The following is a 13,384-nucleotide window of genomic DNA, read 5'->3' on the forward strand; positions in this document are numbered from 1 at the left end:
GTCCCGAGGGTTCCACCGGGCTGCGTAGCGGAGCCAGTGCCGAGAACCAAATTTCTACTTGCAGCCCAGAATTGAGAAAGTGGCCCGTCTCGGGCCAAGCGAGCACACTGTTATTATCATCCAGAGAGGAAACAAATAGGAAACGCTCCTACAGTCCCGGCATCCTGCATTTCCTGACACCTCCTAAGACATCATTTCTGTTAGCAAAATGGTGAGGTGTGTTCACTTCCCATGAGTAAGTTTATTTCTGCTCCGTGTGTATGTGTCAAAGAGCCTGCATTGTTCATTTTTAACGTACTTTGATTTTTCTAACAATTTAGGTCATAGTACATCATGCTATTATCCTGCACATGTGTACATTTATTGTGTGCTTGCTTATTTTCAACACTGTTTATTTCAACCAACACTGGCTGAGATGGGGACCGTTGTTACTTCTGTTTTACTTGTGAGAAAATCAGGGCTCTGAAAATAACGTGTGCAAGGCCAGTATTCTAATTCACATTACAGGGGGCTCCCCCCTTCCACTTCACCCAACACCTCCTGCAGTCCGGCCCATGGCCAGCAGGAAAGGGGGCTTCAGATGCCCGCTGACACACCTCACTCTTACCACTGTAAGCCCCCTCCTTTGGGAGTGGGAAGAAAGCAGCGTTGAGTTGGCTGGACCATCCCACAGCCTCACAGGTCATCACGGGAGTTTCGGGATCTGCAGAGGGCAAAGGAGAGAGGCGGAGCGTGGAGACTCTTCTCCGGCCAACAGTGGAGGAATGTTGTGGCATGAAGGCCAAAATGGCGTGAATGTTGGGTTCTGAGGGCCCCAAAGTGACTACCAAAGGTAATCTGATACTTCCCAGCCAGCATCCTCTGCACACAAGGTGCTCAACAAATCCTCCTTGCTTCTCTGTTTACGCAGTTGCTTGCAACACAAAAACCTGCACGCACAAGGCTTTGCCCAGCCTACAATCCGCATCGGGTCTCGCCTCATCCCCTTTCGCCCTCTGCTCGTCCCATGACCTGCCCTCTGGAACAGCTGCCAGCTGGCTCCCTGGCCAGGGGCCTAGCAACACTCCTGAGGCCTAATTTCAGCTCTTCGCTCCAGGCCTCTTCTTCTAGGAAGCCTTCCACTGCTTCCCAGACCCGACTCCTTCCTTACCACCGCCGGCCCCAGCATTCCTCTCCTGGTGCTGCTTCCTGCCTGCGTCCTTGCTCCAAGGAACCCATATGCTGCCTTCTAGACAGCAGAGCCCAGGGATCTCCCTCCCAGGCTGGCTGGGCTGCTGGAACTACAGTGAAATGTCACCTGCCACCATCAAGCTAATTACCTGAACCGCCACCTCGCATGATTTTGTGCACACGTGTGTAAGAACAACTCAGATCCACTTACAGTAAAATTTGTGTGTGTGTGTGTGCCTCTCCTGGGGTTTGAACTCAGGACCTGGGAGCTGTTTCTTAGCTTTTTCACTCAAGATTGACATTCAACCACTTGAGCCACAGCTCCACTTCAGGCATTTGTGATGGTTAATCAGAGATAAAAGTGTTACAGACTTTTCCACCGGGGCTGGCTTTGAACCACAACTCTCAGCTCTCAGCTTCCTGAGTAGCTAGGATTATAGTCATGAGCCACTGGTGCCCTGTTTACTCTCCATAAATGTGAATCACTCACATTGTTTGTCTATTCAATCCAACTTCTCACCATATTTAGGGCTAGGTGAATTTGGCGTTAGGATACAGAAACATCTGTTCAAAGTTTACTAGAAATAGAATATGTGTGTGCGCGTACATATGCATTCACACTCACACACACAGCTTGGCACATTGAGAAAAAAAAATAAGCCACTACAGGTCTGTGTGACCACTTGGTGACATTTCAGCTCTGCTCTGGCAAACGCCACACTCAGCTCTGAGGACAATGCAGTTAAGTTTAACACCAGGGATTTGACAAAAAAAGAGAGTGCTGTTATATCACTGAGCATTCTAAAGGGGTGTGTGTGTGTGTGTGTGTGTGTACACATGCGTGTGTGTGTGTGTGTGTGTGTGTGTGTGTGTGTGTGTGTTTCAATAGATCTGCCAATTTCTCCCAGCATTGCCTTTCTGGGAGAAAGGCCAATTTTCTTCATTTTTAAAATATCATAACATTTGTGTTAGTAAAATCTACTATAAGTGCCATTGGCTACAGAATTCCAGTTTTATTTCTGTTTTGACTTTATCAAAATTGGAACAAAAAAAAAACCCTATCTTTGGGGAATACAATTATCTGTGCTTAGCCTCAGCCCACAAATAAACACAAACCAACTGTTCGTGCAGCGGGGAGCTGTTTGGGGAAGTCCCTGTAAGTGCAGACGCCCGCAGGCCGGCCAAGGCAAGAGCTGGAACCGTACCCCACCGTGCAGTCCAACCACGCAGTGCAATCCCCGGGACCCACACACCATGTGGCATAACATATTGAATTTGTAAAAGTCACATTACAAACATACACAATATTTATAGAATACAAATACTAATTTGTCACACTGAGGCCCAACCTCGAATGCGGACGGATGTCTTGATGGATTCCATGTAGTGGCGTAATTAAACAAGTAAGAGCATCGCAATCATGGAAGGCCCAGGCATCAGAAATCGCGGCATCTTACTATTTTAATGTTTAAGGCTGCCTAGTGCTTCAGTAACGGTCAAACCTAGTTAAGCTCCCATCGATGGTGCTGATTATTCTGAGATCTAATCTTCTCCTCCCGCTTCATTTACAGCTATCCTTTATTAGCTTTATAATCTCACTTCTTGGATATTAATGAATCTCAAGAGTTCCCACAACTATATTTGAGTATTTTAACAAGTCATTCCAAAAATATATTCGGTAAACAAATTAAACGTGGGCTGTATTTCAGCCCACCCATCTGGAATATCGGTATCCATTAATACTCTTGCGGTCCAAGCCAACTGGCCGGCCGCTGCGCCAGCGCAGGGACTGGAATGGCAGTGACGGGGTAGGGTGACGGGCACAGGACACAGGGCACAGGACACAGGACACAGGGCACAGGGCACAGGACACAGGGCACAGGGCACAGGGCACAGGACACAGGGGCACAGGGCACAGGACACAGGGCACAGGACACAGGGCACAGGACACAGGGCACAGGGCACAGGGCACAGGGCACAGGGCACAGGGCACAGGGCACAGGGCACAGGGCACAGGACACAGGGCACAGGGCACAGGGCACAGGGCACAGGTGAGCAGGTACCTAGCACCCATCTTTCATCACTACTCTGATGTGCTCCAGACAGAAGAGGGAAACTGACACGCACGAGTTTACCAGTGAGCCCTGGTAAGTTTGTCTCTAACAAAATAAAAAAGCAATAAAAGTCTAACTCTACAACTGCATTGAGATATATCATGCCAGGCCTATTATGCCCGTGGTGAATGAATAAGTGGCAGGCAGGTCGCCCCAATGTTCAGCTATTAGCCACAGCTGGGGGAGGGGTCTCTCCCCTGTAAGGCAGCAAAGGCCGTCCACAGGCCCGCATCTCCTTCCTGTCGCTGCCGTCTTCCGGCTTGACAAATGCCCTTCATTCTTTCTCCTTCCCTGGAACCAAAGGTGGCTGGGTCTCTTCTCCCACCTGGTTTGATGTCTCAAATTGAATCAAAACCTTTTTACCGTCCCCCGTTTTATTTGTCTTTTCATTGGGCTCTGCCCTGTGACTCCAGCACTTTGTCCCCTTCCAATCTTCCCAGTTTCCTGTCTCCTCCGTTCCGCTGTCAATCCCACAGTCCTGGGCTTCTCATGACATTCCAGCTTGGTTTCTTTAGGGATCCTTTGGAAATAATGCATGACGTGAAGAGGACGTGAAGAGGCAGTTAATGTAAGAAGCTGCGTTTAAAAATGTAGAACTCAGGGAGCTGAAAGACACTTCAGAGGTAATCTACCTCCACTACTCCACTCCACTCCACAGAGGCTCCAAAAGGTGACAAGCCTCTCTCAAGATCGCGTGGCGCACTGGCAGCTGTGGTGGGGCTGGTGCAGGAAGCCGGGGCTCTTTACCGGCTACTCCCCTGGGCAGCTGCAAGGACAACCTTTTGGTGCTTCCTGGCTTCTGCACGGACCGTGGCATTTTCTAAGCCACATCATCCCATAAGACACCATCTCACGGTGCAGGAGACATGCATGAGGATTCCCCAAATACGGCAAGCGAAATTCTCAGAGTACCCCGCAGCAGATTCTTGGAATACGAAGAAAAGAAACCCTGATGCAGTTAGTATAGTCTCCTAGCAAAGCCCTTGAAAGCTAAAACCACATGTTTTTCCATAGACAATGGCACCAATAAGAAGGCCCTCAGTTACTGAGTGCTTATTGATTGCTATAAATAGTGGAAAGTATTGGCAAAGTGTCACAACATCCCAGGAAATCCTTCACAAGTGGTGTGTATGTGTGTTCTCCTCATTCTAAAGATAAAGAAATTGAGGGTCGAGGAACTTGAGTGGCTTGTGCCAGGATCTGAGCTAATTTGCACACAGACCTGCTCCATCCAGGGTGTAATATGGAGGCCCACTGTCTGACCCCCTAAGTTCAAATGAATGTCTCAGACAGCACCTTTCACCAGAGCATATTTCCATGAAAAAGTCCTTCATTCACTCATTCATCCAATCATTTGTCCATTCATCTGCAGCCTCCATGATGAAGGCATTCATTCACTGGTTCATTCATTTTTCCATTCATCCATTCATCTATAGACTTCCTGGGAAGTCTCTCATGCACCAGCCTGTGTCTACTCTGAGACTATGGCCAATAAGTCCTTGTTTGTGGTCTTGTGGATGTGACTTCCAGCGTTAGTGAATTCTGAGCTTGGCTTTTTTTTTTTTTTTGGTTGGTCATGGGGCCTGAACTCTGGGTCTGGGTGCTGTCCCTCAGCTCTTCAGCTCAAGGCTAGCACTTTACCACTTGAGCTACTTGAGCACCACTTCCAGCTTTTTCTGCTTATGTGGTGCAAAGGAATTGAACCCAGGGCCTCATGTATACAGGGCAAGCGCTCTACCACTGAGCACCTTCCCAGCCCCTAAGCTTGGCATTTTAATGCCTCTACTCCCATCCACACTGAGCAGTCATAGCCTAGTCTTTATTCTTCTTCATCCATCAGCCAAACAAAAACAAAAAACTCTTCTTACTGAATGGATATATACCACCAGAGTAGGAAAAAGTCTTTGAAAAAGAAAAATGTTGATCATTTACCATGGAGGACATCTTTTAGTGGATGAAAGCATATTCCTGAGCCGGGCACCAGTGGCTCATGGCCTGTCATCCTAGCTACTCAGGAGGCTGAGGTCTGAGTGTCACAACTTGAAGCCAGCTCAGGCAGGAAAGTCCATGAGACACTAACTCCAAGTAATCAACAGAAAACCAGAAGTAGAGCTGTGGTTCAAAACGTAGAGCACTAGCCTTGAGCAAAAAAGCTCAAAGACAATGCCCAGGCCCTGAATTCAAGCCCTACAACCACATATATATATATATATATATATATATATATATATATATCAGCCAACCAACTAAACAAGGAACAAAAACCTTAGTTCCTTGGCCCTTCACGATATCCCTTATCAATGACAGAAGGTATGAGAGCAAGCAGGGCCACTGCTGCCGGTACTCAGGGCTCCGCTTACAGCCTTCTCCCGCGGTGTTTTGGACTCATCTCTGTGGAAATTCCAGCCCAGCCGGGCTCTTCATTCAGGTAACGACTCATACTTGGACGCTGAGCAGCTACCATATCAGCTCTGCAATAAAGGCAGCTTCACCCCTAGTTTATCATTGATTTATCTGGAGTCATTCTGAATAATATCACAAGATTGTAACGCAGTCACCGTGCCGGGCGGCGGGCCGGGTCTGCGCCCCGGCTGTGGGGTCAGGGCCCTGCAGGGTTCACTCCGCTTCACTTACTCACTCTGTATACATTTATAAAATTAGAGTCAACAGGGCAGCATCGAGGTTGGATCTGCGGGCAGATGCTTACCCAAATTGCAATAAGATGTTCAATAGGAAGTAGTGGAAGACTTAATAACAGTAATAATAATCTGCTCTCCGAGCCAGGCTTGCTCTTGAGTTTGAAACAAGCCATTCAGTGCTCAATGAGGAGCGCGGATTGCCTTTGACTGGCAGGCTCTGCTCGACCTGAAGGGTTTATCGACAACCACTTTGCTGCTATGAAACGCTCTATTAGGAAAACTGTGTCTCCAGGCCACGAGGAGCGTGACAGCGGAGAGGTTGACTCCTCCAGAGGAGGGCTGGACGTGTGGGAGGAGGAAAGCAGAGACCCCCAAACCAGCTTGGAGAGACTGAAGGGGCAGGAGGGGGATAATCACAGGGCGCAAACCCTGAAGGGGGGCACAGGAGGAGGAGGGAGGAAGGAAAGCAGCAGGCCTGCTGTGTGACAGTGGCATGACCAGAAAGGGTCCTGGCATTGTCACCAGAACCCCCAGGGGAGGAGCTCATGCCTTTGCTAGAAGTCTGTGCGAGGTTCAGCCCCCCACCCAGGTCGCACAGCTCTGGCTGCTGTACTAGGTCCGTGGCACCCGGTGTGAACGGTGAGGGATGGTGAGGGCACCCTGGTGGGAGAGAAGGTCTGCGCGTGTCTGCGCGTGTGCGGGGCATGCGGGGTATGGAACAACTTCCGCCTTGGCTGGCGCGCCCCCTCCCTCGGGGAGGACCCACTCGGCGGGCTCCCGGGTGCTCTGCCTCCACCCCGTCTGCCTGCTCTCTGGGAGGGGCCCTGGACTCTTCCCAGCCCCACGTGGGCTCTGGGACCGCATGACACTCATGGCTTCTGAGACATCTGGCTTGTCACAGGCCAGGCCTGGGGTCCTGGCGGCAAAGGGCAGTCAGCTCGACTGGGGAGGACCGAGGAGCCAGGCCAAGGCTAAGTGCGCTTAGCCAGAGAGGCAGCGTGGGGGGGGGGGGGGGAATCCTGGGTGTCAGAGGTCAACAGGCTCCAGACCGCACACAGAGGACCCGGGGCATGTGGCAGGAAGTCATGAGGAGGAGGATGGATGGCAGGGGCGGGGCCAAGACACAGAAACAGGAACCCAGTGTCCTCTCGGAGCCAGGGGTCACAGCCAAGCCACCAGGTCAGGGCCTCCTGGGGCCCCCACAACCGTGAACGAGGACCCTCAGCGCACGCTCGGCTGGTGTGGGGACCGCCAGCCTTCCTATCGGGGAGGGGGCAGGCACTGTGGGGCGCTGGGGATGGCATGGGAAAGACTGCAAGAAGAAGATGAATGTCTCCACCTGGAAGCATCTAGAAAGGCTCCTGAAGACACAGCAGGAAAGCATTTAGCCTACTTCACCTCATGTCAGATCTAACGATGACTTCCTCTCCTCCGCCTTTCTGGAGCACACACTCCAGCTCAAGCAGGAAACTCCTCCGGTTCTCTTATTCACCAAGATGTTGCTGTTATTTGTTGTTTAAATCTACCGAATTATCTTCTTGGATTGGGATGTTCTCTTCTTTCCAGGAAAGAGGTGGGAGGTAAATTGTAACACATTTTCTAAAGAGTCTGGTTGCACTTAAATGCTGATTGCATTTATCTGAAGGTATTTTAAATTATACATTATTTAGAAAAGTTGAGTCAAATTACATCTAACAAGCAAACAAAGGCAGCAGTTGAAAACAGCCGCGACTTGGCCCTGCCCTGGTGTGTTCTGCACGCTGTGGAGAAAGCTGCTAGCTGGGCGTGGGGAGGTAGCCCAGCCAGCCATCAGGGACACAAAGACACAAGAGGGCTGCTTTGGCTCCAGCCATCACCTATGAGGAAAAGTAAAGGATGCCCCAGAAATACCATCTATGTGTTTCTGGAAAACAAATGCTTCTGTGAGGCCCAGAGAACAACTGCTTGTGTCTCATGGGCCAGAACTTGGTCCTGCCACCCCCCAGGTGTGAGGGGGGCTGAGGAGGGAGGGGGTGTTCCTTCTTCACACCTCACAGGAGAGGCGGCAACTTAGCGAATTGGGGAAGCACTACCACGATGAGTCCTTCTGTGAAAGGCGCCCTCCCGAGCCACCCCACACCCACAGACCACGAGGAGGGAAGGAGAGAAGGAAGCTGCTCCCCGTCTCCTCCCAATGCCTGCTGCGGGCAGCCTGGGAACGGGCAGACCTAGCAGGCCGTTCAGCCCAAGGTCTCAGAAGCCTTCCGAAAGACCGCGGGGAGTTCTATCCACAGGAAGGCCACGGTGGTTCTCCTGGGGTGCTGTGCCTTCCCAGGGTCAGAGGGAGACCGCAGAAGCAAGCCATCCCGAAATGCGGTGCTCAGGGGAAGAACAGAGCACGTTGCAGACCACCTCAATCTGCACCAGTGGGACTACAAGGACCACAGAAACAGAGAAGGACACAAGGCCCCGGTGGGCACTCCACCCAACAGCCCTACCCCTCACAGTCAGACAAACCTTGGGAAGAGCCCTGCCCCACCAGAGACACGCCCAGCCCAGAGAAGAGAGGAGAACCACCACAGAGCCACCGTGGTGGCTTGGTAGAGGGCAGGGTGGCATGGCATGGCTCGGCTGGGAGGCGAAGCCAACACGGGCGGAGCAGGAAGGCAGGCCCTGGCAGGCCCAGGCAGCCCTGGGGACCCCTGATCTCTGGTGGTGGTGTGACCAGGGGTTGGAAGGTGGCAGTGGATGCCCCGGGCCTCCTGGGAGAGGGGGTGCATGGGAAATCCTCCTGGATGGCTTTCTTCTTACAGCTGCACCTGGCCGCTCAGCTCCCTGAGCTCCAGAGCCCCAAGAGCCAGCTGCCCAGGTCTCCTCCACATCTGGACTTAGAGGAGTTTGCCTGCCTCTCAGGACTGGTGAAACTCAGTTCATAGTCTCTCTCTCTGACACACACACGCACACACACACACACACACACACACACACACACACACACACACACACACACACACACACACGAGTCAGCCCGTACCTGGATGAGATCTGATTCTATGGACTCCACAGTTCACAGATTGAGAATCTTCAGGAAAGAAAAAATATGCATCTGCACTAAATATCTTTCCTGCCATTAGTCCCCAAACAATATCGCCTAACAATTCCCACTCGCTGCACTGTGGGAAACACCAGAAGTCACCTCGAGACAGCTTAACCACCCAGGAGATATTGCCTCGGACCCGGCAAACGTAACCGTGTGATGGGAAAAGGGGCTTGCGCGCCCGTCGATGGGATTGTTGGCGTCCCTGTGCACACTTCTCCCTGCTGAGAGGACCTGTGGGTCCAGGAGACGCCCCACGGGGTCTGCTAAGCTCAGGGGCGCTCACGGACGCACAGGAGACAAGCAGACATCGCTGCCCTACAAGGGAGGCCGGCAGCAGCCTGTCCCTGGCACGCACCCTGAGCCACCAAGACGGGCAGCCTGGCCGTGCACAGCAAGGAGCCCAGCCGGCCTGCAGCGCGCAGGCCTGGAGCGCTCTCCCAGCCCAGGGTTTCCTGTGAGCCGCCCAGAAGCCAGGCAGCTTTTGTGATGGGTTTGTCCCTAGGGAAGGGAGAAACCCATGAAGGAAACTTTGCCAGAGGTGACACTGGGGATGGAGGTGGGGGCTGGAGGGAGGGAGGGTGCCAGCCTGAAGGGGCAGCAATAAAGCAGGATGGGGGAGGATGGACAGAGCATGCAGGCCGGGAGCCAAGGACGCAGAAGAAGTCTTGTAACCAAGGGCCACATTCCCAAGGCACGTGGTATCCTGATCCCCATGGAAACCACTGCAGATGTCTGAAGGCATCAAAGCCACTGCAGAAACCGACATCTTCTCTTCCCTGTCATTCCTGAGGAAGATGCAGGCAAGCACCCAGACAATCACCCGCAAGCCGGCCCGCCGGCCCTCTGCCTGTCCAACGTGAGAGCATCTAGCTCCTGCAATCCAACCAGGGTGGAGCAGGCGAGCAGATTCTGCCCAAACCACCAACCTCTCCGTGTGGATGACACCAAGAGGCAAAAGAAATTACAATAATGTACCTGCGCAGGGTAACACAATGACTCAGTGACCAAAAGATGATAAAGTGCAGTCCCATCCCCAAGGCCAGCAGGCAGAGGAAGCCTGGTCCTTACCTTCATTTGGAGGATTAAAAGAAGCCTAGGTAGGAAGCATGCTAAACCCATCACAGCAATGGAAGACTCCTCTGATCAGATGTCAAAACCCATGCAAAGCAATAGTGAGTGAAATGAACTGATACCATCCCAGGAGACCCAACATATCATTGGAAAGAGCTCAGAAATGTGCTCGTGGCACTGGCTTATTTGTGTAATACATGAAGTAGCATTTCAAGATAGTGGAAAAAATACACTCTATAATAATGTTATGGGGAAAACTAACTATGCATTTGAACAAAAGAAAACATTTATACGCCATTCTTCATACCATTTCATTTAATTTCTAATGTGTGTGCATATATATATGTGTGTGTATATATATGTATATACATATGTAAATGTGTGTGCATATATATATATTTATATATATATTGCCAGTACCTGAGTTTTAACTCAAAGTTTCACACTTGCTCAGCTTGCTTGCTCAGCTGGCACTCTACCACTTGAACCATAGCTCCATCCCTGAGTTTTGCTGGTTATTTTGGAGATCATGCCTCACACACTTTCCGACCTGGGCCTTCTAAATCTCAGCCCCCTAAGTTGTAAGAAAATAGGAATGAGCTCCTGGTGCTCAGCATAAATATTTTAAAAGATAATTGTAGCCAGACAGATATTTTTACATCATGGCTTTGAGCAAGCCTTATAAATCCAGAAGAAAAAGTTGATAGATTTAATGTGCAGAGATTAAGAACCAGCCTATGTAAAGAAAACCTGGGAATCAATTTTTTAAAAAAGACAAACAAGTCAATTGATGAATGCACAAAATGCTTAAACAGGTTCCTCGGGAACCTGTAGCAAGTCAAACACAGTAAACATTTCTCATTTCCACTCTTCCACATTGCAAGAAATAAAATTAAATGACGACGAAAAGTCTGGACTGGTGACACATGCCTGTAATTCCAGCTTAGGAAGGTAAGACAGGAGGCTCAGCCTGAGCCACATAGCAATACAGTATTGAGGGGCGCAGCAAGGAAAAGACAGATCACGCATTCCAGCTGGCAAGAACATTTGTCTAGCCACATCAAGTGCTGACAGGCCTTAGAAGCGGACATAGCCCAGAGACAGGCACAGCCACAGAGGGAGGAGCAGGACAGACAGCACACAGGGGGCACACACGGACTACCTCAGGACACTCCCACCTCACGTGTGCCTGGAGAACCAGTCCAGGCATCGCCACGTGCAGGTGCGCAACGCTGAAGACCCTGTGTGTCCACAAACGCGTATTCCAACTACGCCCCGCGTGCTGGGTTATGTTGCAGCATAGGACGGACCCTGAAACCACACTGAGTTCAAATAACATGTGACCGAGGAAAGCCAGGACGGCAGTTACAGATCGTGAAGTGAAAACAAAGCAACGCTGGATTTTTAAAACCGTTTCTACCTCTGTGAGCCAATTTTTAAATGACCTCCTAAGATCACACAAAGCTCGCTCGGTAATGCTCAACCTTATTTCTTGACATTGCCTATTCTGGGTACTACGCTATGCTTTTTTTCCCCAAAATTAGAACTCTACCACGGGTTTTGATCCTTTTCTTTTTTCCATTGCTGAACTGAATCAATGCACACACCACTATCTTTATCCTCTGTCTAAACAATTGCAGAATTTGGCTACACAAAATGCAAAAAGTTCTGAACAGAAAGAAATGCTCGTGGACACATAAAATGGACAAAACCCCAAATATCATCTCTGCAACATCAATAAAGGACACTTCCTCATATATAAATGTTTACATCAGCAACAAGACACACCACACTGAACAACTTGGCACCGGGAGAGAAATGTGAGGCTCCGCCCCTCAGGGGGCACAGGTGAGCCGTTCAGGCTGGTTTGGACAGGTTTGGCAGAGCTGCCCATACTCCCTATTATCCCAGATAAAAACATCGAGAGAGTCTACCAACCAGACCAGACTCGAAGGAGGAGGGAAGACAGGGTCGAAGCACCCTCTGCTCACATACCTTGAGGCGGACTCTTAAAGTAAGCTTCGTCCAATGTTGGGTTTGATGATCCGGTCATTCTTCCCGCCCTGAGTCTGCTGAGAGTCTGCTCCGACGGCTGTGGGCCTGAGATGAATATAAAGACAGATGAATATAAAGTACTGGGACTCACATAAACCAGAGGCCAGAGCTGGCCTTCCTTCTCTGTGCTACAGAGGTTCTGATGGAAACCGGGAGCTTCCAGGGTGGGGAAAGACAAAATGGGTTCTAGAAACTGTGCCAGGAGTTCATGGAGAAATGGACACTAAATGGTGCCTACATTTGTCTTACCCCAGTTTTAAATAATTATTTATAACCTTACAAATATAGTATGCACTGGACAGATAGTCCCTGACGTGTGTATTCTCAGGACGGAGAGTGCAGGGTGTTGGTTTGAAAGAATGGGTTAAACGCTGTCAAGCAGGAAGGGCCAGGAAATAAAGGTCCCGAGCCTGCTGCTTGCTAGTGTGGCCAGTGTCCTGGTCCCCGGCTCCCAGCCTCCAGAGACAGCACTGCCTGAGCGTCTGGATGATTTTGCTTTAGAGCCCAGAGGCAACTTTGCTATCAGAGGAAAGATTAACTCAGAAAGGAAAACTGTGACAGTTTTCAACCTCAGCTGTGTTGGAATGTATGGCTACTTTCTAGTTTGTAAGACAAAATGTAGTAAGCAGACACTAAGCAAAAGCTTGTCCGTAACTGAGGGAAGGGATCATAGGAAAAAGAACAAAGGAGAGGTAACAATATTTGACCAGAAATGTGCTTACTACCTTACTCACGTAACTGTCACCCATCTGTACAGTATTTTTACAATAAAATTAAAAATTAAATTAAATAACACACACCTTTTAACAAGAAGAAAAAAACATGAACAAACCAAACAACAACTTTTTCCAGGGTTTAAAAGAAAATGATCAGTGTTTCTGGAGAGCTTTCTCAAGCAGTTACTTCTATCTTTGGCAATTTTGTGTGTCTTGTGTTCTGACCCCCAGCAAACTGCTGACATAAACAAATGGGCATGAATGCTATTTTCCTTATTTTTTAACCTAAAAGGACTAAAGCCGGGTTTTCTGGAAGAGGCGGGGGAGAGGTGACCTGCAGACTCTCTCCTTGCTACGTTCAGGAAGGGCACACAATTAGCGCTCTGGCCCAGAGCAGGAGGACAGGTGGGGGGGGCGGTTGGACAGCGCTGGGGGAGAAGGCCTCTGGCTCACTTGGCAGCACTGGTCCCGCCATTCCCAGGCCCGTTACTACGGAGGAATTCATTTGACACGTGACAGTTGCTTACGCTTTTGAAAGAC

The sequence above is a fragment of the Dipodomys spectabilis genome, unplaced genomic scaffold (genome assembly GCF_019054845.1).
Source record: "Dipodomys spectabilis isolate Male_0828 unplaced genomic scaffold, ASM1905484v1 ptg000289l, whole genome shotgun sequence".
NCBI lineage: Eukaryota > Metazoa > Chordata > Mammalia > Rodentia > Heteromyidae > Dipodomys > Dipodomys spectabilis.